The sequence below is a fragment of the Solea solea genome, chromosome 8 (assembly GCF_958295425.1).
Source record: "Solea solea chromosome 8, fSolSol10.1, whole genome shotgun sequence".
Classification (NCBI taxonomy): domain Eukaryota; kingdom Metazoa; phylum Chordata; class Actinopteri; order Pleuronectiformes; family Soleidae; genus Solea; species Solea solea.
The window spans coordinates 1135746-1152383 of record NC_081141.1 but is presented as its reverse complement, the minus strand read 5'-3'; the positions used below and the strand labels follow the sequence as shown (position 1 = coordinate 1152383).

Below are 16638 nucleotides of genomic sequence, written 5' to 3'. Positions count from 1 at the left end.
GAAAAATAGAACCACACTTGCAAAGCTCTACTTTAAATCTTTAGTCTGTATTAAAATGTTAAATAAAATTGTATTTATTGTCCTGTATTTATGCCGTTCCTCCAGGATTACATTACATTACATTACATTACATTACATTACATGACGTCTCATTTATCCAAAGCAACTTACAATTAGTGCATTAATGTGGACACAAAAGTCAGTGTTATTGTTTAATAGTAAAAAATAAAAACTCTAGACTCTAGAAACAAACATTAGACTCTGATGAGAACAGTTGAACATTGAAGCATGGGCCAGAATAATGAATTGGACAGATAAACTAAACAGGTGCTGTGGTTATGTTATCTATGGCAAATAAAAGTGCTCGGCTCTTCAGAGATGGCAACATGTATGGGATTTATTTATTTTGAGCAGGTGATTGACATACGTCAAGTTTGAGCTAAATATTCAGCTTATTACTCGATTGGCATTTACAAATGAGTGTAATTAGGCCTATTTATACTCCATTTTCATCTGTTTTACATCCGTCCGTCACAAACATTATCTCCGTCATTACGCTCACCTCCGAGCGTCCGTCATCGTAAACTCTCCTGTGACGTGTGAGATGAACGCACAGTACGGACGAAAGGCCCCGTTCCGTCTCCGGCTCCGTCTTTTGTGTAGAGCATAAATGGGTCTTAAGTCTCGCTCCTTTTCAACAAAGAGACAAATGTATGTTTGGCTTCACTGTTCACTGGACAGCATCATCACCTTCTCAGACATAAGTGGCTCTGTAGTGTCAGTGCTCCATGATTCAGTGGCGTTGTGTTAGTGATTGTGTTCATTGTTGTGTCTTCTGCCCATCGAGGCCAGTTCAGTGTGAGTGACTCACAGTCACACACTGTTACAGTGACTGCTACAGTCACACATGATGAAAACACTGCACTGTTCATGCTCCTCTTTCTCAGGAATAATATGTTATTTTACTGACATGTGTTGTAACTTCACTGTGCTGATGACTGGATGTGCCTGTGGTAACATAATGGCACTGTGATGAATGTTTCTCCACATCATAGGTTTTATCTACGAGTATTAGATGTTCTTAGATTTATATGGGAAACACTGATCGGTCATATTTACACAGATATGACGGCATAGTTTGTTTTTGCTGTGACGTCAGAGAAGAAAGGCAACATGACTGAAGAAAGACGTCACAGCGGTGTTTTAGTTGAGATTAAATCCCAGACTAAAGTATGTAATCTCTTGTTTGATACAGACTTCTGTGAGACAGAAAAGACTCTGATAAAGCTGTGAAAGTTTGATTCTTTCATAAGTTTAACTGGCAGATTCTTTCAGCTCTGTAAAATCTGTAGTCAGTGTTGTAATGGTACAAAGTACAAATACTACAAATATAACTTTTACTTTTACTCCGATACATCTTTGTTACTCGTTACGACAAAATAAAAGTTGAGTTGGTGACGTAATGCCTGTTTGTTGTCACTAGTTGTTTTTAGCGGCACCCGCTGTTAGCCGCTCAGCTGTTAGCCGCAGATTTCGGCTCCAAGTGGACTTAAAACACAGCAGCGGCTCGTTGTTTACCGTGTCCGACACCGAGAATCTGGTCTCCTGTCTCCGGGTTTCTGGTCTCCTGTCTCTGGGTTTCTGGTCTCCTGTCTCTGGATAGTGAGTTTCATCCCTCAGCAGTCAGCTGAGCAGCCAAACGGTTTTGTCTCCAGTTGACATATACATAAAGTACATTTTATATCATAAAATGACTTTTGATACTTAAGTACTGTATGTAATGTCAGGTACTTTAAGACTTTTACTCAAGTAATATTCTAAAAAGTCTGCAGGTAGTCCAGTGGCAGTTGCAGTAAAACTCTGTGCTGGGTGTTGCAGTGTGAACTCTTTCCCTGTGTTTTTGTTAAACTTCCACTCAGCCAGTCCTTTTCACCTGAGTGTGAACATTGAAGTGGAGTGAAACTAAAAAGAAGACTGTTGGACTGTTGTGTGAGCTGTGGGTCACAGGTACAGTTGGCAGGATCAACTACGGTGGTGTTTGCATACCAGGAAGGATGTTGCTGGGAAACACTTCATTTATTCCTCTCATGTTCGGTTCCTCTCACGCTGCTGCAGAGACATTTCGGCACAAAATGGTGGCCCAATGACCCAATAAAGGATTATTCTACAGCTATGAAAACCAAATGATTTGAATTTAAAAGCAATTCTAAACTTACAAACATACTTATGGTTAGTGTGTTCAATGTCTGCCAATTAAACCCGTTCTTATAAACTACACAAACACAGCCAGGTCTTTATAATGCGCTTCCACTTTTTTACTTCCGGGTTCTTAACGTCACATGTTATTATCATGTTATCATTTGAAATGACTGTTGACTGTGTGTTTGTGTGTGTGTTCACTTTTATTTGTTACTTCTTTAGGACGTTTTATAGCATAAACACTGACCATGTCATGACCAGTAGTCCTCATGGAGACCAAAACCTGGTCCTAATGAGGCAGAACTAAGAACTAATATTTGAATTGTGGTCAGTGTATGGTTATAGGGTTAGGCATTCATTTACATTATAGACCAGAGGTGGTGTTATTCATTTAATGATGTACAGATCTAAAAACACTACGAAGCTGTTGTGTGACAGTCCAGATATTCCCTGACCCCCCCGAGAACTGTGCTACATGAGCTTTGACAGCTGCTGGGTGTGGCACAACGATAAAATTCCTGCGTGTGTCTCGCTATCTTCCTCCCGGAGCATGTGTGCATGCAGGCTCCGCCCCCTCTCGCTGGGGAATAGGTTCACAGGCCGAGGGCGTGGCACACTGTTGAAACTCGAGCTGAAATCAAGGATGTTTGCTGTGGCTTTAAGTTTTAAGTGTGTGTGTGTGTGTGTGTGTGAACTGAACTGAACTGAGAACAACAAAGGGCAGATATTTTGTTTATTTCATTTGCCTCGTAATTGTTTAAAAGTTTTAAGCTAAGAGAAGAAACATCTAAATATTTTGTTTATTATATTTAGTGTGATCAAACCAACAGCAATCCTTCTACACTTACACAAATCAGGGATTTTGTAGGATTATAATCAGGTGTGTGATTAACCCTTTATACCAAACGGGTGCTGAAACAGAAACAGCTGTGTTAGAGGTTTAAATCAACGTGAGACATAAAGAACTTGTACTACATCAGGATGAGTTAAAAGTTGAAGTGTCTGGCTGTTTGACTGCGGAGCAGGTGGATGTACAGTAACGAGTGTCTGCAGGCTGCGGTGAGGAACGGTGGAGGTTCCTTGCAAGTTCAGGGCTGCATTTCTACTAATGGAGTTGGGGATTTGGTCAGGATTAATGGTGAGGAAGACGAGCAGCTGCTTATCCATCACACAATAACATCAAGGAGACACAGATATGGATTTTTCTTCTCTTGGCTCATTCTGCATTTTGTACATTGATAAAAAGAAAGAAGTACAGTTGATATTTGTGAAAGCATTTTCCACACATGCCTACATCTTTTGCACAGGACTGTCTGTCCTCACACGTGTCGGCATTCTTGTCCTCGGCTGAAGAGCTGGCAGCATTTCAGCCCGCTGGGATTGATATGCTTGTCTCATGCAACTCAACGACATGTCACTGAGCACAGTCTCACTCAGCTGTTTCACTCTCACTGAGCGTCACGAACATGTCCACGTCCACGTCCACGTCTGACTGATTATTTTTGGAGATGAAAGCAGCATTTCTTAGTTGAGCTGATGAGAATATCCACTCTGAAGTGAGAGAGTGTGGTGATAGTGTGGTTATTTGAGGTACTGACACATTATCAGTGCTGACTTCAGTGTTCACTCCTCAGCAGGGAACCAACCTGACACCATCATGGCTGCCATGGCCAACACATTTTAGCCACTGAACTGAAGGAACACCTGCTAAAACCTGGATTTCTGACTGGAAACAGGAGCTGCTGCTCTACTGCGACTTGATCTGTTAAGTTTTTGTCACTGAGGTCGATCTGAAACACTGAAGTCACAAAATAACACTTTTAAACTCACTGATGGAGGCAGCTTGTTACACAGAAGTTGACAAGCACATTTAACAACATTACAGGATGTGTTTATTTCAACTAAAGACAAATATCCCAAAATACTGACCTGATACAATATACTTGTCTTTGACACCAGGACACCTCCACTGGGACAGGAGACCAGACGACACATGAACAAAACACCGGGTTTACCAAATCATTTTGAAATGATTTTGAAATTGCACGTAATCCACTCTGCACATGCAAATATTGCACACGCCCAGTGGTAAAAACACCCGACGCTGCTGTTTTAATGGACTTACCAGTGACCTGACATGGCATTAAGTAGCTTAGGATGTAGCAGCTACTTAATCCATGTTTGCACAACTTCATTCAGGGTGGTAACTTGTTCTTCTTCTTCTTCTTTTGAACTTCTGAAGTTGTTAATACAGATGAAAGGTGATAGCTTCTGTGTAGTAAACTTCATTTACTGCAGAGTAACTTGTAGACCATCGCTAATGCAGCCTGTTTAAACTGTTTACTGACTGATTACAACATGGGACGTCTATGAACACATGTGCACATGAAGGTGCCACACAAACACCCTGAACTTGGAGCTTTTAGAAAACTTTGAGTAGTTTAATATTGTGATGTTTAAATGATCACATAATGTTTAATGGTGTGGTTCTTTGACGTGCTGTATTTAAGCCTCTGACCACAGATAAACATGTGACCTCGGCCGTGCGAGTCCATCCACTGAGTCGACAACAGTTCCTGACTGTGGAAAAAAAAGAAGATATAAACAGTTTATATTTAGATCCAATTATCACTAAAAGGCAGGAAGACCTATTTGAATCAGCGCACCAGGGGACGGTGCGCCATCATCTCACTTAAAAGTGCATGTGGTTTATTTATTTATTTATTTTGTGGTGATGTGATCCTGAGGTTAACTGTGCCGTGGGCCTGACACGGTGCTGATGCTGCGATAGAACCCAGCCCTGCCTGAGTGTGGCTCACTGGACCTTTAACAGATCATTCCATTATATAGTCCTTTAATATTTAAGATTTGTGCAGCTATTCCTCTTAGGATGCACAAAGCGTTATCCATAACCAGTTAATGTCTAACCTTCTAACCTTAACCATAATTTAGATTTGGTCTAAAACCTGACGAGTTTCTCAGAAATTCCATTTTTGTTTTGGTTTTGTTTTTTGAAAGAAAATGTCCTAAAAAGGTAACAAATACAAGAACACACACACACACACAGCAGCTCTTTCCTGTTTAGTTTGTGTCTTAGTAATTACAGTGTTTCATTTTACAGATTAACATCTGAGTGGAAACAGGAAAAACTTCCCTGAGAACAAGCACATCCCAAAAGTTAGGGATAAAAAAACTACTTTATTTGACATATTGAGATATGAATAGTTTATATTACTCTTTTTGAATTTGCATCAAACAATAGAATTGATTTGTGATATGAAACGGCCGTGTTAAACAATGGTGTGTGTGTGTGACAGTGTTGGTGATGCTGAAGTGAATGAGCTGTGAAAACATCATGACTCACTCGTCCCTTATTTACATATGACTCATGTGACAAACACAGCCGTTTATGCAGGTCCTCAGCACGTCTCCAGGGCTTTAACATTTCAATTCTAATGACTTTAAAGGTCTCAATAAGGTCTCAATTCCTCACATTACGTGAGAACAGTCGTGTGTGTGTGTGTGTGTGTGTGTGTGTGTGATTCCACTGCTAAAACCTTCAAACATGTCATGACCTGGGCAACGGTGGAGCAGTGGTCGTGCGAGTTGTCTTTCAACAGGGAGGTTGCTCCGCTAGTGTACACGCCGATGTGTCCTCGGGCAACACACTTTACCCCACGCTGCTCCTGACGGCTGTGAATGTGCACATGGATGTGCTGTATGAATGTGTGAGCAGCTGTGAGTGAGTCAAACACTAGGAAAACTCGATATAAACACACAGCGTTTACTCCTAATAAATCAATGTATGAGGACCTACTGTACTAATACAGTCATAGTGGTTACTTGTGGTTTTTTTGTAGTTTTGTTGTGGTTTTGTCGTGGTTTTGCTGTGGTGTTGTTGTGGTTTTGCTGTGGTGTTGTTGTGGTTTTGCTGTGGTGTTGTTGTGGTTTTGCTGTGGTGTTGTTGTGGTTTTGCTGTGGTGTTGTTGTGGTTTTGCTGTGGTGTTGTTGTGGTTTTGCTGTGGTTTTGTTGGGGTGTTGTTGTGGTTTTGCTGTGGTTTTGTTGTGGTGTTGTTGTGGTGTTGTTGTGGTTTTGTTGGGGTGTTGCTGTGGTGTTGTTGTGGTTTTGCTGTGGTGTTGTCTGGGTGTTGTCGTGGTTTTGCTGTGGTTTTGTCGGGGTGTTGTCGTGGTTTTGCTGTGGTGTTGTCTGGGTGTTGTCGTGGTTTTGCTGTGGTTTTGTCGGGGTGTTGTCGTGGTTTTGCTGTGGTTTTGTCGGGGTTTTGCTGTGGTGTTGTTGTGGTTTTGCTGTGGTGTTGTTGTGGTTTTGCTGTGGTTTTGTCGCGGTTTTGCTGTGGTGTTGCTGTGGTTTTGCTGTGGTTCTCAGTTGAAACACACGCAGGGAAAAGTTGCTCCCGCTACAGGAAATAGTCTGCAAACCTCTTCCTGTCATTCTAGAGATAACGTCTTGTGAGTCACATTCACTCACAGGAAACAACAACCCCCTCAATCACACACGCACACACACACACACACGCACACACACACACACACACACACACTCACACACGCACACACGCACGCACGCACGCACGCACGCACGCACACACACGCGCGCGCTCATTGTCCTTCCTCCATGTTTGACAAATACAGTCATGTTGTGCTCTCCCTAACACCTGAGATTTTCTCCACATTTCTATTTAATGTTGGGTATCATTTTGTCCTTTTGACTTTTCCTGGTTTTAAAGGCTGTTGCAGTGACAATAATCATATTTATTATAGTGAATAATTAAGTGAAATACACATAATCTACATTAAAGCAGAACTATGCAGGATTTTACCCACATTTAGCAGCTTCAGAGTCACTGTGATGGTTGAATGTCTTGTTGTGGGGAGACTGGAGGCCGCCTCCACGCCCCCTACTATATCTGCTAGTGGAAAAATAGTCTTGCAAGTTCAGGGACCGCTGACCCAGAGCCCTCAGAACACACACGCACACACACGCACACACACTCCCTGGCCATGCACCAGCTTATAAGATCAAGGCAGCGATATTTGAGTTATTTTAGACGTTGATTATGGCAGAGGAAGAGGAAACGACTCTCTGATAGAGCGACGAGCCACACACGAGTAAACGTCGGCTTTTTCTTAGTAGAATAACAGAAGAATGCAAACATGGCTTGTGTTCCCAGACTCTGGTGCACATGGTCAGGAGAAGGAGAAGGAGAAGGAGGCGGGAGTTTTCACAACAGTAAGGATAAAGTTGTTGTCGATGGTTGATTGTCGTAAAAACACTGTATGTACTCCACAGAGAAAAAGGCGGAAAAGTGACGGGATATTGACCGAATATTGTATATATCTGTAAAACTCAACAACATTACATTTAAAAGAGTCATATTATTTGTGTTATAGCAGAATTGGACCATATTTATAGCCTATTTCATTGTTTCAAACACATGTAAAAAGTTTAAAATCCATAAAATTCTGCTTGTTCACATTTTAGAGCCCCTAAAATAGAGAAATATAAAAACCCTGCTGGTTTAGTCTGAACAGGCTCTTTGGAAACAGCCTCATTCTTCATCAGCTGTGATGAACACATGCTTTGACGTCATGTGGAGGTTTAGCTCTGCTCTCTCTGTTCAGCATTTCTCTTTCTGCTCAGTCGTCCTCTCAGAGGAGGATTCGGCTTCCTGTTTACTCTCCATTTACTCTGATCTGCCCCCAAACTATTTCATTTCTGGTGTCCTTCATTGGTGATAATAATGTTTACAAAGGTCTGCAGTCATCACATTAATAAACACATAGTGTAGTGATAAAATGGAATAAATGTTTTAACCAAAATAAGATGTTATGGTTAGGTCAGAGTTATGAAACTATTCTTCAGTGGCTTTATTTGAGTGTTTTTTTACTCAAACTCAGGATTATATGAAGACTTTATCTTATCGGTTATCAGAATCAGCCTTGAGAAGCAAGACGTTATCGTGTGTGATCTGTACCAGGTGATGTTTGATGTGCAGTTACTGTGATGTGAATGCAGGACTGACTGAGTATAAACTCTGTTCAACAGTGTTTGATGTCAACACAGCTCACGCTGGAGGAAACTGGTTCCCATGACCTTGTGTTTGTGTCTCAGTGTGTGTGTGTGTGTGTGTGTGTGTGTCGTTGGCGTGTGCATGAATGCCCAGTGTGTGTGTTTGTTTTCTTCAGCTCTGTGTTGTGTGACATGTCACAATATCATCATTGTTATGATTCAGTCATGAGCAGCTCAGGCTGCAGAGACTCACACAGGCTGGGATTATTATCAGTAGACTGTTAATCTGCTGTGTTACCACTGTTTACCACATTTGTTTAAGACAGTTTTGACAGATCTGATAACAGTTTGTCTGTTTCCGGGTTGACACACACACACACACACACACACACACAGAGAATTACAAACTAGTAACATATTTTTGAGGTCTGTTTGATCTTTTACAGTGGTTACAGTGTCCCAGGATGACAAAAGCCCTTTGGTGTATTATTGTTATGTATCTGCAATGCACATGCATAGATTTATGTCTCAGGCTGCAGACTCTGTTGTAACTTGTCCTCACATTAGCACGTGTTTCAATAAACAAACGATAAAGCTCTGAAACATAAGCTGATTGATGCTCATAATAACCGTCGTCATGACAACATTTGACAAACATGTCATTTTTAGAATAGAAGCAGGTCGCAGTAAGAAAAACAAATGCAATAATAGAACAAAAACAATGTTTAAAGACTAAATATATAGTTTTATTATTCATTTTATTTAAAATGGCTGAACTGATTATTTCCATCTAAGAGAAACTTCTGTTAAATGGTTTGTGTGTACAAACTAAAATTATTCCAAATTATACCTGTTACAGTAACGATTAATTGTACCGATATTTGCCATTTTTTAATCTTCGGCATTGGCCAATTATTACAAATCTGTTCTGTTCTCAGACACATGAGAAGCTACAGTGCGTCACTAAAGCTGGATTTGATTTAATTATTCATTAATTTAATGATCCATGTATTTAATATTTAGTTAAATATACAGACCAAAAAATGATCGGCCGTCAACTGGACTTTTAACTGGAATGACAAAATAAATATTATAGTCTAACTTTGTTGTGGAAACTAAGTTAAAAATAGAGTTTATTTGTCACTTAAAATGTTTTTTAAAAATGTGGATCTCTTTGTTTTGGCAGACTTGTGTAATAATGTATCTTCAGGCTTTGACAGTTAGTGACATGCAGAATGACCTTGACCTTTGCAGTTGAGTTCTTGTTGAAATGACCTCGTCTCTGCACATCAGCTCACGTTCAGAGGCAGCAAAGCATGTGCTCACACGGGCACAATGTGCACCGTGGGCTGTGCATATTTTACCGTTTGAAGTCGTGTGTGTGCGTGTGTGTGTGTGTGTGTGTGTGTTCTTCAGCTCAGTGCTTCTGCTTTAATGTCAGAGGACTCATTGTTTTTCAGAGCTGTTTCATGCCTGCAGCTGCATTTCCACTCCAAAGCACTCACGCCACACTAGATATGATGTGCGTGTGTGTGTGTGTGTGTGTGTGTGTGTGTGTGTTACGCCTGACCTACTCTGATTAGTCGAAACACAAAATCAGATTGAAACCATGTTGGAAGTGGACGGTGATTGATGTTGGCCCTTTACAGCCTTAATGTGCATGAGGCCGTTTATCCGTTCACACCATGTCTCGGTCTGACTCTCTCTTCTGTTAATTCACAGTTGTGGTCAATTCAAAATATCAGAAAAAGCCAATGTTTGAATGGAAGTCTGTGGTAAAATGAGACTCTTCTCACTTGATTTATGTCCGTAAACTGTAAACATGGACAATCGATGCCTCCTTCTGTCTTGATATAAAACACATCACTTCCTGTGTGCAGCGTGGGAAAACGCAAGATCTAAACACAGCATGACTGAGAAACACTGATGGTGTTTTTCCATTTCCATTGGCTCCACTCTACTGGGTTTGGTATCAGGCTCGGGGTTTTCCATGACTGTAGAACCTCCTCACACAAACTTCAGATTCAGATTTACTAAATCAGTGAATTAAAAAGACGAGTTAAGTCAAGCTGAGCCGAGCCGAGCCGAGCAGTGTGGAGCTGATCGTCATGATCAGAATTGACTGTGACGACAGTTTGAAACTTTTAAAACAACAAAGCTTAAGAAGAAGAAGAGAGAGAGAGAGAGGAGAGTGAAGTTTAATCTTCCCGGAGCAGAGAGAGGCCAAAGCACACAGGGATTCCCTATCACAGCCTGTGACCTTTCATCAGTCAAGAGAAGCATGAGTCAGCAGCAGCAGCAGCAGCAGCAGCAGCAGCAGCTCTCAGTTACCTCACTGTCAGGAGACTGACGCTCATCACAAAGGCAGCATGCACAGTCGTCCATGTGTGCATACGCTAAATCAGTGGTTCCCAAAATCTGGGTCTGGACCCACAGATGTACGTGTGGGAATTTATTGGTTTTTCCAAACATTTAAACTGTTTCGGTTCGTTACGGTGTGGTTCATATTTTCTTGCATTTTCATTAGGAACAGTATCAAGCCCGAGCGAAGGGTACCAAAGAATGGAATGTGGTATTGGTACGGTCAGTAGACCGGCTCCGCCCACAACAGTCACTCCTCGCGATCAGTGTAAATATCCCATGGAGGTCGAGGCAGTCTGCTCTGGTACAAAGCTCGATGTCTTGTTGAGACAAACAGCCACAAACTGAGCAGGACGTCCTCCATCGTTGTCTGTTGTGTCGCCTTCAATGTCGTCGTTCATTGTCGTCGCACCGGTACGACACCTCTTTAAAAGTGGGAGGTGACTACACCTTACACTCAAATGAGATGAAGATGCAGTCTGGTGTTACTCAGGCTAAGTTGCAGCATTAGTTCAGTCAAACTGACCTTCATAACTAAGCACAGCTGCTATGGAAACTGTAATATTGCTAAATGGATGGATGTTGGATCTGTGAGTCTCATCTCCAGCATCCACTGCCCGGCAGCTGCTGTTGATGGACAACCATGAAGCACTGCTGCGTTTGTCCAGCTCTGGTCTGTCCGTGTCCAAGCCTTGTTCTTTATTTGTAACAGACATGATGTCTGAAATATTCATGACAAACACGAGGAAAGTCTTTCAATAAGACATGAGGTAAAGTCGCTCGCTGTAACATTGGATGATGCACGGTGTGTAATCCAGGTTTAGGAATCAGTGGAGATCAGTGGGATGATACCATTTACTGCCGTATGTAAAAATATGCTTTGAATGAGTTTTTAAAAATGTGCTTGTATTTCTAGAATACACATAAACATCTAAAAGATACTGTACAGACTGTAGATGTGAACAGACTCAGAGTCTTTGTACTTCATGTCCTGTAGTCTACATATAAACATAAGGAAGGGTATTTTAAATCTATGAAATAGTGCTAATATTTGAATAATTTGGTGCTGAGAATGGGAATTTAAATATTATTGATGTCATTTCTTGATAAACACACTGCACAGCTCACTCGGTTTGAGATTTGTGCAGCAAATTCAATTCTCATGTTAACACGACGTGTGTGTTATTTGGCAGTGACATTTAAACGTGTGTTACTGAGAGACATTCTCATGTAATTTATGAGTTTGTCTCGTATGTCACAGAACTCTGTCTTACTGTGCACTTTGGACGTATGAATTATTGAGGGACCCACTTTACCCCGAGAACACACCGCGGTGTGTCATCCATTTTAAAGGCTGACAGGGAATGGGCGTGGCTCTGGAGGCAGGGAGTCACAGGTTTCTTTGGCGTGCTTCAAACATAAAGGGAGAGCATCTTCTTCTTCAGGGGTCACCTCAGTGGATCATCTGTCCGTCGTGTCCTCTTGTGGTTTTCAGTAATCCGCGTATTTAATTTTGGCAAAGGATTTACGCCGGATGTCCTTCCTGATTCAACCCTCCCCAATTATCCTGGTTTGGACCCGGCACTAGGACTAGAGTAGATGTGGCCCCCCAGGCCCCCCAGTGGCCGGGTTGATGAAGCATTAGCATAAGACATTAAAAACATGACTTTATGCTTTATTCCTTTTACTTTACTTTTAGATTCCTGACAGGAAACTGACGTCATTTTTAAAATCAGTCTCATAGAGAAAGTGGTGATTTTTAGAGTGAAGCAGGAGACCAGCAGCTTCTTTGTCCCCATGAGCTAAAAATGCTGTTTTTCTCAGTGGACTTTGGTGCAGAAGAGTGAGTGGTTGACGAACTTCACTTTCCAGCCAGAGAATGTTATATAATTGCAACATAAAGCAGGCAAAATATTGTGAAAGTAAGTGAAACGGCTAAATCTGTTGGTCCTTGTATCACTTCTTACTTACTTCTGGTGTGCGTGTATCACTATCACTACTTCATGTCAGAACTGTTTTAGAATAACTCATCTTTCTTTCAAATCTCACCACCAGTCCTTTTACCTAACTATTATTTAGGTAAAAGGACTAAATTTGGCTTCCGCTGACGCGGCCATCAGGCACCGCCCACACCCCGCCTAACAAGTAAAGGTTCTGTTCTCAGAAACACAGTTTTGTGTCAGTCCATCACTCAGTCACCAAATGTTGTGCCCGTTGTTACCGTTGTTACCGTTGTTACCGTTCTATCACACCAACGATGTTAACATCAACAAACTTGCTTTTGAGACATTTAGTTTTATCATGATCAGACATCACAGAGACACACACACACACACACACCGTTACATAACAGCAACACTGACGTCCCTGACGTCCCTGATGTCCCAGCCCGCAGACACTTTGACGATGACATGAGTGACAGCAGAGCTCAGTGCTTCACTCAGCTCTACGTGGCCAAAAAGCAAAGATGTTTAAAAGTGCAGATCTTGCAAAGCTAAACTTTGTCCCGGTGGACATGTTATTATTCTGCATGTTCACTGCTGTGATTTCTCTGCACGTGGTGAAACAGTTGCACGTTGTTGTCTTTAGATTAAGACGAAGCGTTAACTCTAAATATCACACACTCAGAGTACGAGCTGACTCATAACTAAGTTTCCCATTAAAAGTAGTTGAGAGTGCAGTTAACTTCCTATTTAAGTTGTGGAAACAGGACACAACACAACCTTTGTACTTTGCTACTCGAGCAGATCGTCAGTAACCTGCTGCTGCACTGGAAACAAAGGCAGAACACAGTATACACACACACACACACACACACACACACAGAGAAATCTACAGTGCTTTATGTAATATAATCACCTGGTAAGTTAATACCACGTCTGAACAGACACACACTGAACAAGCTCTGAGTGTAGAGTTGTTATTTAACACAGATTTGACCAACAGCAGCTTTAATGTGATAAATCAAATCATGACGAAGACTATTAACAGTCTTCATTGAACAGAAAATGATATCCAACCCTGACTATGTTACTGTTCTCATCTTTTTTGGACACATATTTCCTCCTGTTTATAATAATTCATGTGGATCACAACCATACTTTTCACTTTTTCTCATCTTAAAAAACAAAGTGTGAAAAGGTGTAAATGCTGTCTGTGTATATTTGTCTTCACTCTCTCAGAGTTAAGTTCACATCAATCAGACGATTTACAAAAGAAGTTTAGTAAATATTCTATACATTTATTATTGATTTTGATAGGACAGTGTGACTGTATAAACACAGCCGGTTCTTTCACTGTTTCTCTAAAGATCCATAAATCATAATGACAAATATTGTCCACATGTATGAATGATTTCATATCATTGAGTTTACTACAGTAGCTGCTTTATTCATCTTTTACAGCAAGGACAGTGTTCTTGTTTGAGGTTGACCTCTGCTGCCACCTACTGGCCCAAGACTACCATCACAGCATTTGCTGTTATGTTGAGTTTCGTAGTGTTCAGCCATCATAGCAGAAGAAACGTGATGATTTAATGATGGACCCTTAAATACACACGGTTCTAGTGTTTGTTTTTGTAATGATACTGACTCACGTTCTCCGACACTGACCAACGTCTTTCAACTTTTCTGACATACTCTGTCACCCAGGTGATGACCTGTTTCACCTTTTCATCCAAGAGGTGTTCACGGAAACATTCAAATTTCAAGGGAAGTTTATTTAGAAGAGCTGACTTTGATTCTTGAGAGAGACAGAGACAGAGACAGAGAGTCTAGTTGGGGTGAAAGTCCTCACAGTTGTGATATAACAAATGATTGTGCATGTGGATGTGTGTGTTTGAGAGAGAGAGGCGGAGAGGGGGAGGATAGTGTGCAGAGTGAGAGAGACATAGAGGAGAGAGGACAGGCAGAGTTCTCTGTTGGGCAGCTCTCTCTCTCTCTGTCTCTCTCTGTCTCTGTCTGTCTCTCTGTCTCTCTCTCTCTGTCTCTCTCTCATTGAACCTGACCCAGTCTCACCTGGCCATGTCAGCTGGCCTCCGCAGGAAGTGGATGAGCGCTGTACAAGCGCTTAGGACGCTGCGCGGGACAGGAGCAGGAGGAGGTGCAGGAGGGGCCGTGAGTCTGCTGTTATTTTTAGTCATTTCTCCCCCCCCCCCCCCCGGGCACAGCTAATCCGCCACCGCACAGGCTTATCCAGATTGGAGGTGAGATGTCGAGGCAGGGAGGTTAAACACTCGTGTCTGTGGGAAAAGTAGCCAGGGTCTGATCAGGGTCTGATCCAGTCCCCATGCTGGGACTGGGTCTTGGTTGCCGGGGCAGTGGGAGCGTGGCTGTGAGGAAGCTCCTCGGCTAAACATGAGTCTGGAATGGCTGCCAACTGGCTGCTGCGCTGGTTCCCCGCGCTGGCATCGGTGCAGACCGGCTGAGACCACTGCCTCAGACTCTGGGGGAGCCAGGATCCAGCTGAGGGGGTTGGACACTGAACATCTGAAGGGCAGCCTCGTGGTCCTGTATGCACCTGCGGGCAACTCCTGCCTGCTCAGACTGGTGGGATATGCATGCATGGATGGATGGATGGATGGATGGTTGGTGCAACTGCTGATATATTTATTATAACAATTATTTCCTTGTTCGGTCCATGTAATGATCTGTGTTTTCAAAGTTTTCTTTGATTTACAAAGAAAATATTCACATTTAAGAAGCTCAAACATGAATGGATCATCAAACTGGTTGTTTATTCAGTAAAAGATGAATAATGAATTGTTGCAGCCCAAACACACACAGAGCTGATGTGCTGTTGTCTGTCCTCAGTCTAATATTAAATCTGAATCTATACGACTTTATTTATGTGGCTTTAAAGAGTCGTTTGAGATGCTGATAATGTCTTCAAGACATTTCTGTGATGGATTTGTTGATCTTTAGAAAAAGAATCATTATACAGTATTTTATACTGTATTTTATATATTATACAGTGTGTTTTTCTCTAGTTTTGCCTCTAAAATACTATTATATGCTCATCTTAATGTTGTAATGGTATGGTAGTGTAGAATAGAACACACTTATTTGGCCAGGTGAGGAATATTTCAGTGAGCTGTATGTGGTAGTGACTATTTTGAAAATGGCTCATTTTCATACGAGACCTGTTTTTCTACCCGACATGTTATCTTTTAGGGCTGCAATGATTATGAATTAAATTAAACAATTACAAAATGAATCCTCAATCTTTTTTTATAATTAAATCAAGTTCAAACAGACACAGAGAAGGAGTGTGACTGAAGTACTGACATAGATTTACATTAGGGAGGAGCAGATACGATACTCTGTATCGACACTGGATCAGGTATCTGTTAAATCTCATACAATCCAAATATCCTATATATCCTATATTTTTCGGCTGTTTATTTCTTCATTTTGAGACAAGAATACGCAGTTTGATGTGTTTGAAATGTCAACAGCTCCAGCAGTTTATCGGACTGATGTCGGTGTCATTAGATTCTCAAATTAGTGATAAAGAAAGTAGTGTTGTGCCATGCGTGAGTTTCCTGATATCTTGTGATGCAGAATGTTGTGTTGTGTTGGAAACACCTGTACCTGCTGCTATGACTTGTCAAGATATTGATTTGGTGATATATCGTCGTCCTTCCTCGTGCAATATGACAATCGATAGGATATCAGTGTTTTAATTAACAAATGAAGTTGCTCTAAAGTATGTTTTCACTCCCCGGGCGTCGCTACGTCACATTGTCTTGCAGCGTTTTGATTATCACAGAATCGTTGTATCGTGGACCATGTAACACGTAGCATATTGTGACGCACCTGTGATTTCCGCCTCTACCTGTTGCACGGCTGACACACACGTGTTACGATGTCCTCAACAATCCGCCGCCTCCACACATCTTCAAGTGAAGGAAAAATAACCACATTTTCTTCCCTCTGTCGTCTTCTGTTGCTTCTCATTCACGACTCTTGTTAGAAGCAGCTGAAGTTGAACCATTAGTGCTCAACAGTGTGTGTGTGTGTGTGTGAGAGAGCAGCGATGTGGACAGATGT

At 41.6% G+C, this 16638-nt stretch overlaps 1 protein-coding gene across 5 annotated transcripts in view; it reads left to right on the top strand.

Annotated features, from left to right (window-relative positions):
- Nucleotides 1-16638, top strand: part of LOC131463654 (tight junction protein ZO-2-like) — a 51180-nt gene that overhangs the window by 15231 nt on the left and 19311 nt on the right. The gene's annotated exons all lie outside the window — the stretch shown is intronic.